We start from the raw sequence: 14,310 nt of genomic DNA, 5'->3' as shown, positions 1-14,310 counted from the left end.
GCTGTCGCTCAGCTCGGCTACTCCAGAGATGAGACGAGCTGAGCGCACAGCCAGCACTGCTACACCGGAGATGTGAACCCTGCTGCACACTCAGCTTTGTTGCATCAGAGATGCACTGAACCCTGCTGCACACTCAGCTCTGCGGCATCAGAGATGCGCTGAATCCTGCTGCACACTCAGCTCTGCTGCATCAGAGATGCGCTGAATCCTGCTGCACACTCAGCTCTGCTGCATCAGAGATGCGCTGAACCCTGCTGCACACTCAGCTCTGCGGCATCTCCGATGTAGCAGAGCTACATCTCGGCATAGGAATGCATTGACCAGCGCTGATTGGCTGAATGCCATACAGAGTACAGCATTTGTTTAATCAACGCTGGTTCTGCCGGAGGAGGCGGAGTCTAAGATCGGTCCACAGCAGTCTCCATTCTGGTCCGATATTAGACTCTGCCTCCTCACAGACGAGCCTCCAGCAGAGCTATCGTTGATTGGCCGAATGCTGTACTCTGTATGGCATTCGGCCAATCAATGCTGGCCAATGCATTCCTATGGGAAAAAGTCAGCTCCCGCATATTGCAAGCTGACAGGGATCCCGACCAGATAGAGCCCCAAAGAGCTGTGTGAGTGACATTCCCACCTCAATAAAGGTAATCCCTAGCTACGGGAGCGTTCACACTACCGTCGGTGTCCAACAGGTAGTGTCCGCTCCTAGTGTCTGCTCAAAATCTGGCACGGACATTAGGAGCGGACACTAGCTGTGTCCGTGACACCTGTCATTTATTTCAATGGGCATCGGGTGCGTTCTTTTGCACTCTGTGCCCATCCTTCCCTGTCCGCAAGTGAAGATGTCCGACTTCTCAAGAGGACAGAGGAACCCTGCATGCAGGGAAATTGTCATGGGAAATTGTCCATTCACTGTGTTACTAACTCCTGCTGCAAGTGACCATTAAATGCGTGTGCTTTTATATTTAACCCCTTCCCGCCGATGGCATTTTTTGATTTTCGTTTTTCGTTTTTGACTCCCCTCCTTCTAAACCCCATAACTTTTTTATTTCTCCGCTCCCAGAGCCATATGAGGTCTTAATTTTTGCGGGACAAATTTTTCTTCATGATGCCACCATTAATTATTCTATATAATGTACTGGGAAGCAGGAAAAAAATTCAGAATGGGGTGGATTTGACGAAAAAATGCATTTCTGCGACTTTCTTACGGGCTTTGGTTTTACGGCGTTCACTGTGCAGCCAAAATGACATGTCCCCTATATTCTGTGTTTCGGTACGGTTCCAGGGATACCAAATTTATATGGTTGTATTTACATTTTGACCCCTAAAAAAAATTTCCAAAACTGTGTTAAAAAATTTTTTTTCTAAAAGTCGCCATATTCCGACGGCCGTAACTTTTTTATACGTAAGTGTACGGGGATGCATAGGGCGTCTTGTTTTGCGGGGCCAGGTGTACTTTTTAGTTCTACCATTTTCGGGAAATGTTATTGCTTTGATCACTTTTTATTCAAATTTTTATCAGAATCAAAACAGTGAAAAAACGGCGGTTTGGCACTTTCGACTATTTTTCCCGCTACGGCGTTTACCGAACAGGAAAAATATTTTTATAGATTTGTAGAGCGGGCGATTTCGGACGCGGGGATACCTAACATGTATATGTTTCACAGTTTTTAACTACTTTTATATGTGTTTTAGGGAAAGGGGGGTGATTTGAACTTTTAATTCTTTTTATATTTTTTTATATTTTTTTAAACTTTTTTTTTAATTTTTTTTTTTTGCATTTATTAGACCCCCTAGGGGTGTTGAACCCCAGGAGGTCTGATCACTAATGCAATGCATTACAATGCTAATGCATTGCAATGCATTGCAAAAAAGCATCCTTTCTTTTGCAGGCTGCATAGACCAGCCTGCAAAAGAGAGGATTTGCAGACAAGCCTGGGAGCCTGTACAAGGCTCCCGGCTGTCATGGCAACGGGACGTCAGCCCTGGAGCATGCTCCAGGAGCCGGCGATCCCGGCCAAAATGGCGGCGCCCATGCACTGCCGGGAAAATGGCGCCTCCGGCGCCTTTGACCGCGGCGCCGGAGGGGTTAATGCCTCCGATCGGTCCGGGGACCAATCGGAGGCATTAGAGCCGGTTGTCTACTGCTTAAAGCAGTAGTCACCCGGTGGCTATGGCGGCCGCCCGGCTCCCGGGCGGTCGCCATAGTTACAGAAGGGGTTAAAGGCATCCCCCCTTTTGCTCACCTCCTGAATCCTTCAACTCCCCTTCTTTTTGAGGTTCATCTCTATGGAGCTGGTGCAGTGGAGTGGATGACAGCAGAAGGTTAATATATATTTTACCTTACAGCATGATGCTTGCTATATGGCAGTATTATTCAAAAAAATAAAAGGAACACACAAATAACAAATCTTAGATCTGAATGAATGAATGAAATATTCTAATCGAATACTTTGTTCTGTACAAAGTTGAATGTGATGACAACAAAATCACACAAAAATCATCAATAGAAATCAAATTGATTAACCAATGGAGGCCTGGATTTGGAGTCACCCCAAAATTAAAGTGGAAAAACACACTACAGGCTGATCCAATTTTGATGTAATGTCCTTCAAACATGTCAATATGAGACTCAATAGTGTGTGTGGCCTCCACGTGTCTGTATGACCTCCCTACAACGCCTGGTCATGCTCCTGATGAGGTTGCGGATGGTCTCCTGAGGGATCTCCTCCCAGACCTGGACTAAAGCATCTGCCAACTCCTGGACAGTCTGTGGTGCAATGTCCTTTTATTTGAGAACAATAGGCACAACGCTAAAAACACCCACCAACGGCCGACAACTTCGAGTTCTGGCTTGCGCCAGACCTATATATAATATAATATTATTTATATATATATATATATATATATATATATATATATATATATATATATATATATATATAATATGTAAATCTCATAAAGTTATGCGATTAATGACAATTTGATATGGGATCACGTACCGTATTTTTCGGACTATAAGACGCACTGGACTATAAGACGAGAAAAATATTAGAGGAGAAAAAAATTAGAGGAGAAAAATAGGGAAAAAAAATTTTCAGGCAAAAAATGGTAAAATATTTAATATATCGGAGTTGTAGTTTTGGAACAGCTGCAAGGCCACATTGACAGTTGACCCTGCAGCTGTACGGGGATGTAGGGGCCAGGTGTAGACCGGGCATTTTCAGACACAGGGATACCTAATGTATATGTTTCACAGTAATGTTATACTTTTATATGTATTCTAGGGAAAGGAGGTGAACTTTTATTTATTTTATTTTTTATTATATTTTTTTTAAGTGTTTTTTTTTTTTTTTTACTATTTTAATATCCCCCGCCTAGGGGGCTTGAACCTGCAATCATTTGATTGCAAGTCCCATAGACGGCAATACAAGTGTATTGCCGTCTATGGGAGATTCTATACATTACTATCGCGGAGGGTCATAGACCAGCCGCGATAGTAATATATATCTATGACAGGCCTCGGAGCCTTCATTAGGCTCCCAGCTGTCATCGGAACAGGCCGGCTCCTGCGGCCTCGCCGTGCAGGAGCCGGCCTGCATCACTAAAGGTATGAGGCCGGGGGGGGGGCTAACTAACTGTCGGGACCTGCGGAGGAGGAGTGGGTTTGCAGCATGGCCGTGCTACTGCCATCGCTGGTTTTCTTCAGCGGCAGTAGCGCGGCAATCCGCAGGCCCCGGCAGCTAAGACAGTCCCCGGCATCTGCTGTAATAGACCGGCGGATGCCGGGGAGTGTCTTAGCTGCCGGGGCCTGCAGTATTGTCACACTCCTGCCGCTGAAGAAAACCAGCGGTGGCAGTAGCGCGGCCATGCTGCAAACTCACATTCAGACTATAAGACGCACCCTCATTTTCCTCCGAAATTTTTTGGGGAAAAGTGCGTCTTATAGTCCGAAAAATACGGTATATTTATTATGTACCATATTTTTCGGACTATAAGACGCACCGGACCATAAGATGGTTTTAGAGGAGGAAAATAGGGAAAAAAAAAATTTAAGCAAAAAAAATTGGTAAAATATTTAATAATCTAATAATCTAATATTTCACCAATGTAAATAGAACCGGGGGTTTTCGGACACAGGGATACCAAATGTGTATGTGTTTCAACAGTAATGTTTTTGTTTTATATGTATTCTAGGGATATGGGGGTGATTTGAACATATATATATATATATATATATATATATATATATATATATATATATTTATGTGATGTTTTAATTAATATTGTTTCATGCACTTTGTGCACAGGTTTGGCATCCATGGATGGAAAGAGACACCCTGCAGTGAAGCTATGCAAGAAGAGAAAAAGGGGCGGGCCAGACGAGTGAAGGAGGTGTGGTTTTCTAAGCAAACTTGAAAACACACCTCTTTCACCCGTCTGGCTCGTCCCTCCTTCACTGCCTCTCAGATCTTGCTCCTGCAATGATGCCACACAGACAGGGAAGTAGGAGCGGGCCAGACGGGTGAAGGAGGCGTGGTTTCAAGCTTGCCGAGAAAACCACGCCTCCTCCCGTCTGGCCCACCGCTCCTTCCCTGTCTGTGTGGCTTCATTGCAGGAGCCAGATCTGAGAGGCAGTGAAGGAGGGGCGGGCCAGACGGGTGAAGGAGGCGTAGTTTTCTCGGCAAGCTTGAAACCACGCCTCCTTCACCTGTCTGGCCCGCCCCTACTTCCCTGCCTCTCATATCTCGCTCTTGCAATGACACGACACAGACAGGGAAGGAGGGGCAGACCAGGCAGGCACCGTGCTGCTCTCCTTTTGATTCGCACAGACGGGACACAGACGCTGCGCACGCTGCATTCGGACTATAAGACGCACACACATTTTCCTCCAATATTGTCGTCCAATATTTTCGCGTCCGAAAAATACGGTAATTGGTTTTATGTATTTTTATTGACACAAATAGTTGTATTATTTCCATTTTTTTATTATTATTGATTTTTTTTATTATTATTGGTTTTTTGTCTGTTTACCAGTTTATGCACTTGAGAAAGGGCCAAGTGGAGCCCGAAACGCTTTGGTGTTTTTAGCGTTGTGCCTATTGTACTCCAATAAAAGGACCTGTTTTCGATCAGTGAGTGCCGCCAATATTCTTTCTCCATTGTCGTTCCCGGGTTCCTTTTGGTTTACCGGTGGATATAAGGCGTGCTGCCCCCTCCATCTGCTCTTTCAGCCCATTATGGCAAAGCTCTAAACGTGGTTGTGAACGCAATTGTCACAACCGGAGCAGGTGAGAGACCATCTGGTCTATTAATCTTTTTTGTCTATATATTAGATCGTTATACAAAAATACTATACTATCATTGGTTTGCTCGGTGTCGTTTTGTGACACACTGGAGGCGCTACCAGGAGACAGACGATGTGGGGGGGGGGGGCGTAGAAGGGCAACAACCCAGCAGCAGGACCGCTACCTCCGCCTTTGTGCAAGGAGGAAAAGGAGAAGCACTGCCAGAGCCCTGTAAAATGACCTCCAGCAGGCCACAAATGTGCATATGTCTGCACAAATGGTTGGAAACAGACTCCATGAGGATGGTATAAGGGCCCGACGTCCACAGATGGTGGTTGCGCTCACAGTCCTACACCGTGCAGGACGCTTGGCATTTGCCACAGAATACCAGGATTGGCAACTTCGCCATTGGTGCCCTGTGCTCTTCACAGATGAAAGCAGGTTCACACTGAGCACATGTGAAAGACGTGACAGAGTCTGGAGATGCCGTGGAGAGCGATCTGCTGCCTACAACATCCTTCAGAATGACCGATTTGGCAGTGGGTCAATAATGGTGTGGGGTGACGTTTCTTTGGAGGGCCGCACAGCCCTCCATGTGCTTCACAGAGGTAGCCTGACTGTCATTAGGTACCGAGATGAGATCCTCAGACTCCTCGTGAGACCATATGCTGGTTCGGTTGGCCCTGGGTTCCTCCTAATGCAGGACAATGCCAGACCTCATGTGGCTGGAGTGTGTCAGCAGTTCCTGAAAGATGAGGGCATTGAAGCTATGGACTGGCCTGCCCGTTCCCCAGACCTGAATCCGATTCAGCATATCTGGGACATCAAGCCTCGCTCCATCCACCAATGTCACGTTGCACCACAGACTGTCCAGGAGTTGGCAGATGCTTTAGTCCAGGTCTGGGAGGAGATCCCTAAGGAGACCATACACAACCTCATCAGGAGCATGCCCAGGTGTTCATACAGACACGTGGAGGCCACACACTACTGAGCCTCATTTTGACATGTTTTAAGGACATTACATCCAAGTTGGATCAGCCTGTAATGTTTTTCCACTTTAATTTTGGGGGTGACTCCAAATCCATTGGTTAATAAATGTGATTTCTATTGATGATTTTTGTGTGATTTTGTTGTCATCACATACAACTTTGTACAGAACAAAGTATTCAATGAGAATATTTCATTCATTCAGACCTAGAAGGTGTTACTTGAGTGTTCCCTTTATTTTTTGAGCATTGTATATCCCTATAATAAGTGATTATATAGAGATATTCCAATTATACAACCGGATGAAGATAGATGAATGGAAGTATTAGGCAATCGTATTGTGTCTGCGCACTAACCATGGGGGCAGTCTACGCTGCCAGACTGTTCTAATTCTGCATGTATCCCTCTTCCTAACGCATGGGGAGCTGAGCTAAACATACAAGCCAATGAGCATTTATGGCTATAGCCATGTTATTGTAGTCACTGGCAGTAGAGGCGATATACCAAATATCTATGTACAGTATAAAGAGAGAGTTCACGTTACAATCCCTGATATTTTGGCCAAATTGCCTACTGACCAGAGGTATCCTGCCATGTGTATCTCTCGTTTAGAAATTCTCAGAAGAAATATAGGCAATTTCAAAGTATTATAACACAAAATTAATCAAAGAGTTTTTCCTTGCTTCATAGACTTCATTGGTGCAAAGCTGCAGTACCGACACTCACCACTAGAGTATGTGTGGCAACCAATATATCACCAAATTCTCTCCACTAAAGGATTTAAAATATACAAATATTGTATAAATCATCGAGTTATATTCACATGTGGCTGAATCTGAGTTGGATTTTGCCTCTAAATCAGCCCCTAATTCCGCCTGAAATCTGCCTCCTATTAATTTAATTTAATTAAAAAAGGGAGTTTTTTTTTTACTCTTCAGCTAGCGGGAAAAAATAAGCATCAACCTCGATCGTCAGGCAGATTCCACCTGATAACTGCTCTTGAAGTAAATAGAAGGTAGAAATATATTGTCTGGCCAATGTGGAATTTGCAAATGACAAGTTGGAATTATATCAAGCAGAAAATTCTGAGTTAAATACCTGAAGCTGAATTTTTTAGCTGGTATAAATTCCACTGTGTGAATATACCCTTAATCCTGCATGACGGATATATCCATCCTGAGCCAGGGTCAGTTAATGCTCTATGATGTCACTGCCATTGTACCTGCATGTTCTTTGATAGGTATGTCATGCGGCGGAAAATTGATTCCGCTTGTGAACATACCGCGAGGGTAGCTGAGACAGAATGCCAATGCAGTGCACCAGCATCCAGTAGTGGCATTCAGCTCCAGATTAGGCCCGAATGACTGGACCTAATCGGGAGAGAGTCTTGAGCTGCGGCTGAGTCAGTCGCGGAATCCACGGGAAGAAGGGGTATTTTGCTTCTTTTTTCCGCTACTAACAATCAGAAAAAAGAAGCGAGCGTCTCTCATTGAAGTCAATGGGAGCCATTTTTGGCAGCGGATTTTGAGACGGAATCTGCATCAAAATCCACGGCCAAAAAACTCCCTTAGGAGCCCAGCAGACATATGAAACTAGGTTCCTGCCACAGCTGCTGGGGGCAGATTACTCAGCAGTTTATTCCCGTAGATGCCATTACATCTAAGCCATACTAAATCATATCACTGTACAATGAGTGTGGTGTTATTTCAAAACACATGTGGTGCACAAAGAACTCAGATACAAGAAGTTACAATATAAACGGAGTTTTATTGAGGAATACATCATTTCTCATTCACATTGTAAGTCAATAACAATCAAGGTCCAACCCTTGTTGACTCACATACAACCAAAAATTTATTTTATCAAAGTATTATACAGCACTGTACAGATATTCATTACTCAAATAAGTCTCTCTCCCTATTAGGGCTCACAATCTAACCTTCAAAATATAGTTTTCCCTTGCGGTGCAAATACACAGAGTCCACACCGGGTTCTAGGGTCTGGCTAAACACCATTCCTCTAAACCTTCATGTCGTGGCCAAACTGCCACGAGTCCATGTCACGAATCCAGGTTAATACAATTTGCTGCTGAGTTTCAACACACATAGTTTATTCTGCAGCACTGTACATTATCATTGAGTCACATCAGATCCTGTCCCTATTAGGGCTCACAATCTAAACAAAATACAGTTTGCCCATTAGATGCTAATGCACAGAGTCGGCACCGGGTTCTAGGGTCTGGGAAATCACCACTCTTTAAAACCTTCATGTCATGGCCAAACTGCCACGAGCTAATGTCGAGTCCAAACTGCATCAGCACCTCAGGGGAGCCCATTCTAATGAAGACAATGTCTTCCACCCATTTCCAAAACATTGAGGGGCCACTCAAAGAAAAGGGCAGTCGGACCGAAGCCACAGACGGTTGTCTTCATCCTGTATTTTTATCATCTATTTTATGTAAATCTGGAAATAAATAAAATGTTATGAATCCTAAACCTTTACAAATACAAATACAATTTGCTGTTGAGTTTCAGCACACATAGTTCAATCTGAAGCACTGTACATTATCATTGAGTAACATCAGATCCTGTCCCCATTAGGGCTCACAATCTAAACAAAATACAGTTTGCCCATTAGATGCTAATACACAGAGTCGATACCGGGTTCTAGGGTCTGGGAAAACACCATTACTGTAAACCTCTAAACCTTCATGTCATGGCCAAACTGCCACGAGCTAATGTCGAGTCCAAACTGAATCAGCACCTCAGGGGAGCCCATTCTAATGAAGACAATGTCCTCCACCCATTTCCAAAACATTGAGGGGCCACTCAAAGAAAAGGGCAGTCGGACCGAAGCCACAGACGGTTGTCTTCATCCTGTATTTTTATCATCTATTTTATGTAAATCTGAAAATAAATAAAATGTTATGAATCCTAAACCTTTACAAATACAAATACAATTTGCTGTTGAGTTTCAGCACACATAGTTCAAGCTGAAGCACTGTACATTATCATTGAGTAACATCTGATCCTGTCCCCATTAGGGCTCACAATCTAAACAAAATACAGTTTGCCCATTAGATGCTAATGCACAGAGTCGACACCGGGTTCTAGGGTCTGGGAAAACACCATTACTGTAAACCTCTAAACCTTCATGTTGTGGCCAAACTGCCACGAGCTAATGTCGAGTCCAAACTGAATCAGCACCTCAGGGGAGCCCATTCTAATGAAGACAATGTCCTCCACCCATTTCCAAAACATTGAGGGGCCACTCAAAGAAAAGGGCAGTCAGACCGAAGCCACAGACGGTTGTCTTCATCCTGTATTTTTATCATCTATTTTATGTAAATCTGAAAATAAATAAAATGTTTAGGAATCCTAATACTTTTTAGCAAGGCTTTCTTAAGTTGAAACTCATTAAGGTAAATACAATTTGCTGTTGAGTTTCAGCACACATAGTTCAATCTGCAGCACTGTACATTATCATTGAGTAACATCAGATCCTGTCCCCATTAGGGCTCACAATCTAAACAAAATACAGTTTGCCCATTAGATGCTAATGCACAGAGTCGACACCGGGTTCTAGGGTCTGGGAAAACACCATTACTGTAAACCTCTAAACCTTCATGTCGTGGCCAAACTGCCACGAGCTAATGTAGAGTCCAAACTGAATCAGCACCTCAGGGGAGCCCATTCTAATGAAGACAATTTCCTCCACCCATTTCCAAAACATTGAGGGGCCACTCAAAGAAAAGGGCAGTCGGACCAAAGCCACAGACGGTTGTCTTCATCCTGTATTTTTATCATCTATTTTATGTAAATCTGGAAATAAATAAAATGTTATGAATCCTAAACCTTTACCAATACAAATACAATTTGCTGTTGAGTTTCAGCACACATAGTTCAATCTGAAGCACTGTACATTATCATTGAGTAACATCAGATCCTGTCCCCATTAGGGCTCACAATCTAAACAAAATACAGTTTGCCCATTAGATGCTAATGCACAGAGTCGACACCGGGTTCTAGGGTCTGGGAAAACACCATTACTGTAAACCTATAAACCTTCATGTCGTGGCCAAACTGCCACGAGCTAATGTCGAGTCCAAACTGAATCAGCACCTCAGGGGAGCCCATTCTAATGAAGACAATGTCCTCCACCCATTTCCAAAACATTGAGGGGCCACTCAAAGAAAAGGGAAGTCGGACCGAAGCCACAGACGGTTGTTTTCATCCTGTATTTTTATCATCTATTTTATGTAAATCTGGAAATAAATAAAATGTTATGAATCCTAAACCTTTACAAATACAAATACAATTTGCTGTTGAGTTTCAGCACACATAGTTCAATCTGAAGCACTATACATTATCATTGAGTAACATCAGATCCTGTCCCCATTAGGGCTCACAATCTAAACAAAATACAGTTTGCCCATTAGATGCTAATGCACAGAGTCGACACCGGGTTCTAGGGTCTGGGAAAACACCATTACTGTAAACCTCTAAACCTTCATGTCATGGCCAAACTGCCACGAGCTAATGTTGAGTCCAAACTGAATCAGCACCTCAGGGGAGCCCATTCTAATGAAGACAATGTCCTCCACCCATTTCCAAAACATTGAGGGGCCACTCAAAGAAAAGGGCAGTCGGACCGAAGCCACAGACGGTTGTCTTCATCCTGTATTTCTATCATCTATTTTATGTAAATCTGAAAATAAATAAAATGTTATGAATCCTAAACCTTTGCAAATACAAATACAATTTGCTGTTGAGTTTCAGTACACATAGTTCAATCTGAAGCGCTGTACATTATCATTGAGTAACATCAGATCCTGTCCCCATTAGGGCTCACAATCTAAACAAAATACAGTTTGCCCATTAGATGCTAATGCACAAAGTCGACACCGGGTTCTAGGGTCTGGGAAAACACCATTACTGTAAACCTCTAAACCTTCATGTCGTGGCCAAACTGCCACGAGCTAATGTCGTGTCCAAACTGAATCAGCACCTCAGGGGAGCCCATTCTAATGAAGACAATGTCCTCCACCCATTTCCAAAACATTGAGGGGCCACTCAAAGAAAAGGGCAGTCAGACCGAAGCCACAGACGGTTGTCTTCATCCTGTATTTTTATCATCTATTTTATGTAAATCTGAAAATAAATAAAATATTAAAGAATCCTAGTACTTTTTAGCAAGGCTTTCTTAAGTTGAAACTCATTAAGGTAAATACAATTTGCTATTGAGTTTCAACAAACATAGTTCATTCTGCAACACAGTACAGTTTCCCTTTAAATCCGTGACAACTATTTCAACCAATAATTAAGTTACTTAAAAGTCAAACAAGTCACGTGCACATGTACCAATAATCTACAATATATAATGCCATCCGATAGTGGAGACCTAACACCAGGAGATGTGAGAGTCCTTCCTCTGGTTGGAGCCCAAGTGTCTTGAGGTTGTTGTCCACTGCTGAGGATCAGGACTCCGGCTGTAGTGAGGTAGAGTTCTTCTCAGTCTAGGATCAGGTCCATGTTTGCAGGTCTGTAGTGACTGTGGACAGGAGATGAGCAGTCTCTATAGTATGAGCAGCTTTCTTCACATGGATCCTGGTCTCGCTCCTCTCACACTTCACAATCCAGAAATGAATCAGAAAGACAAACCATCACCACAACAAAGTCCCAGTCCTCAGTATTAGCACAGGCGGACTACAATACCCAGCAAACACTTCATTGGTACAACGCAAAGAAACTCTCTGACATAACAGTAAAAGGCCTATCCTGAATGGGAACCTCTCATCTGTCCAGTGGCGGATCCAGGTTTTGCGGGGCCCTGGGCAATTGACTTTGGCGGGGCCCTACTTACTGGGGGGGTCTCGCACTTCTAACCTGTACTTCCAAACTGTTGAAGACTAGAAAGAGGGAATAAAATGTAAAATTAGGCCCCACCCACTTTTATGTTGACTCCGCCCATTTTCATTCATTGTTCATGTGATTCCACACAGTATAATCCTCCTACAGTCACCCGTAAATTATATGTCCCCCCTCCATCTCTCCCCCATTTTCATATACACCCTTCATCTACCCCTAGTTTCATGTCCCCCCCTCTATCTCTGTCCCCAGTTTCATGCCATTCTCCCCCTTTATCTGCCCACAGTTTCATGTCCCCCCTTCATCTGCCCCAGTGTCATGCCGTTCTCCCCCTTCATCTGCGCCAGTGTCATGCCATTCTCCCCCCTTCATCTGCCCCAGTGTCATGCCGTTCTCCCCCCCTTCATCTGCCCCAGTGTCATGCCGTTCTCCCCCCTTCATCTGCCCCAGTGTCATGCCGTTCTCCCCCCTTCATCTGCCCCAGTGTCATGCCATTCTCCCCCCTTCATCTGCCCCAGTGTCATGCCGTTCTCCCCCTTCATCTGCCCCAGTGTCATGCTGTTCTCTCCCCTTCATCTGCCCCAGTGTCATGCCATTCTCCCCCTTCATCTGCCCCAGTGTCATGCCGTTCTCCACCTTCATCTGCCCCAGTGTCATGCCGTTCTCCCCCCTCCATCTGCCCCAGTATCATGCCATTCTCCCCCCTTCATCTGCCCCAGTGTCATGCCATTCTCCCCCCCTTCATCTGCCCCAGTGTCATGCCATTCTCCACCTTCATTTGCCCCAGTGTCATGCCACCCCCCCATCATTTGCCCCAGTGCCATGCTGTTCTCCCCCCCTCCATCTGCCCCAGTGTCATGCCATTCTCCCCCCTTCATCTGCCCCAGTGTCATGCCGTTCTCCCCCCTCCATCTGCCCCAGTGTCATGCCGTTCTCCCCCCTCCATCTGCCCCAGTGTCATGCTGTTCTCCCCCTTCATCTGCCCCAGTGTCATGCCATTCTCCCCCCTTCATCTGCCCCAGTGTCATGCCGTTCTCCCCCTTCATCTGCCCCAGTGTCATGCCATTCTCCCCCTTCATCTGCCCCAGTGTCATGCCGTTCTCCCCCCTTCATCTGCCCCAGTGTCATGCCATTCTCCCCCCCTTCATCTGCCCCAGTGTCATGCCATTCTCCCCCCTCCATCTGCCCCAGTATCATGCCATTCTCCCCCCTTCATCTGCCCCAGTGTCATGCCATTCTCCCCCCCTTCATCTGCCCCAGTGTCATGCCATTCTCCCCCCTTCATTTGCCCCAGTGTCATGCCACCCCCCCTTCATTTGCCCCAGTGCCATGCTGTTCTCCCCCTCCATCTGCCCCAGTGTCATGCCATTCTCCCCCCCTTCATCTGCCCCAGTGTCATGCCATTCTCCCCCCTTCATTTGCCCCAGTGTCATGCCGCCCCCCCTTCATTTGCCCCAGTGCCATGCTGTTCTCCCTCCCTCCATCTGCCCCAGTGTCATGCCGTTCTCCCCCCCATCTGCCCCAGTGTCATGCTGTTCTCCCCCCTTCATTTGCCCCAGTGTCATGCCACCCCCCCTTCATTTGCCCCAGTGCCATGCTGTTCTCCCCCCTCCATCTTCCCCAGTGTCATGACATTCTCCCCCCCTTCATCTGCCCCAGTGTCATGCCATTCTCCCCCCTTCATTTGCCCCAGTGTCATGCCGCCCCCCCTTCATTTGCCCCAGTGCCATGCTGTTCTCCCTCCCTCCATCTTCCCCAGTGTCATGCTGTTCTCCCCCCCATCTGCCCCAGTGTCATGCTGTTCTCCCCCCTTCATTTGCCCCAGTGTCATGCCACCCCCCTTCATTTGCCCCAGTGCCATGCTGTTCTCCCCCCCTCCATCTGCCCCAATGTCATGCCATTCTCCCCCCCCCCTTCATCTGCCCCAGTGTCATGCTGTTCTCCCCACTTCATCTGCCCCAGTGTCATGCCATTCTCCCCCCTTCATTTGCCCCAGTGTCATGCCACCCCCCTTCATTTGCCCCAGTGCCATGCTGTTCTCCCCCCCTCCATCTGCCCCAGTGTCATGCCACCCCCCCTTCATTTGCCCCAGTGCCATGCTGTTCTCCCCCCCTCCATCTGCCCCAGTGTCATGCTGTTCTCCCCCCTCCATCTGCCCCAGTGTCATG

Source organism: Leptodactylus fuscus, chromosome 5 (genome assembly GCF_031893055.1).
Source record: "Leptodactylus fuscus isolate aLepFus1 chromosome 5, aLepFus1.hap2, whole genome shotgun sequence".
NCBI classification, from domain to species: Eukaryota; Metazoa; Chordata; class Amphibia; order Anura; family Leptodactylidae; genus Leptodactylus; species Leptodactylus fuscus.
The sequence above is the reverse complement of the archived record's forward strand: the minus strand, read 5'-3'. Positions refer to the sequence as shown.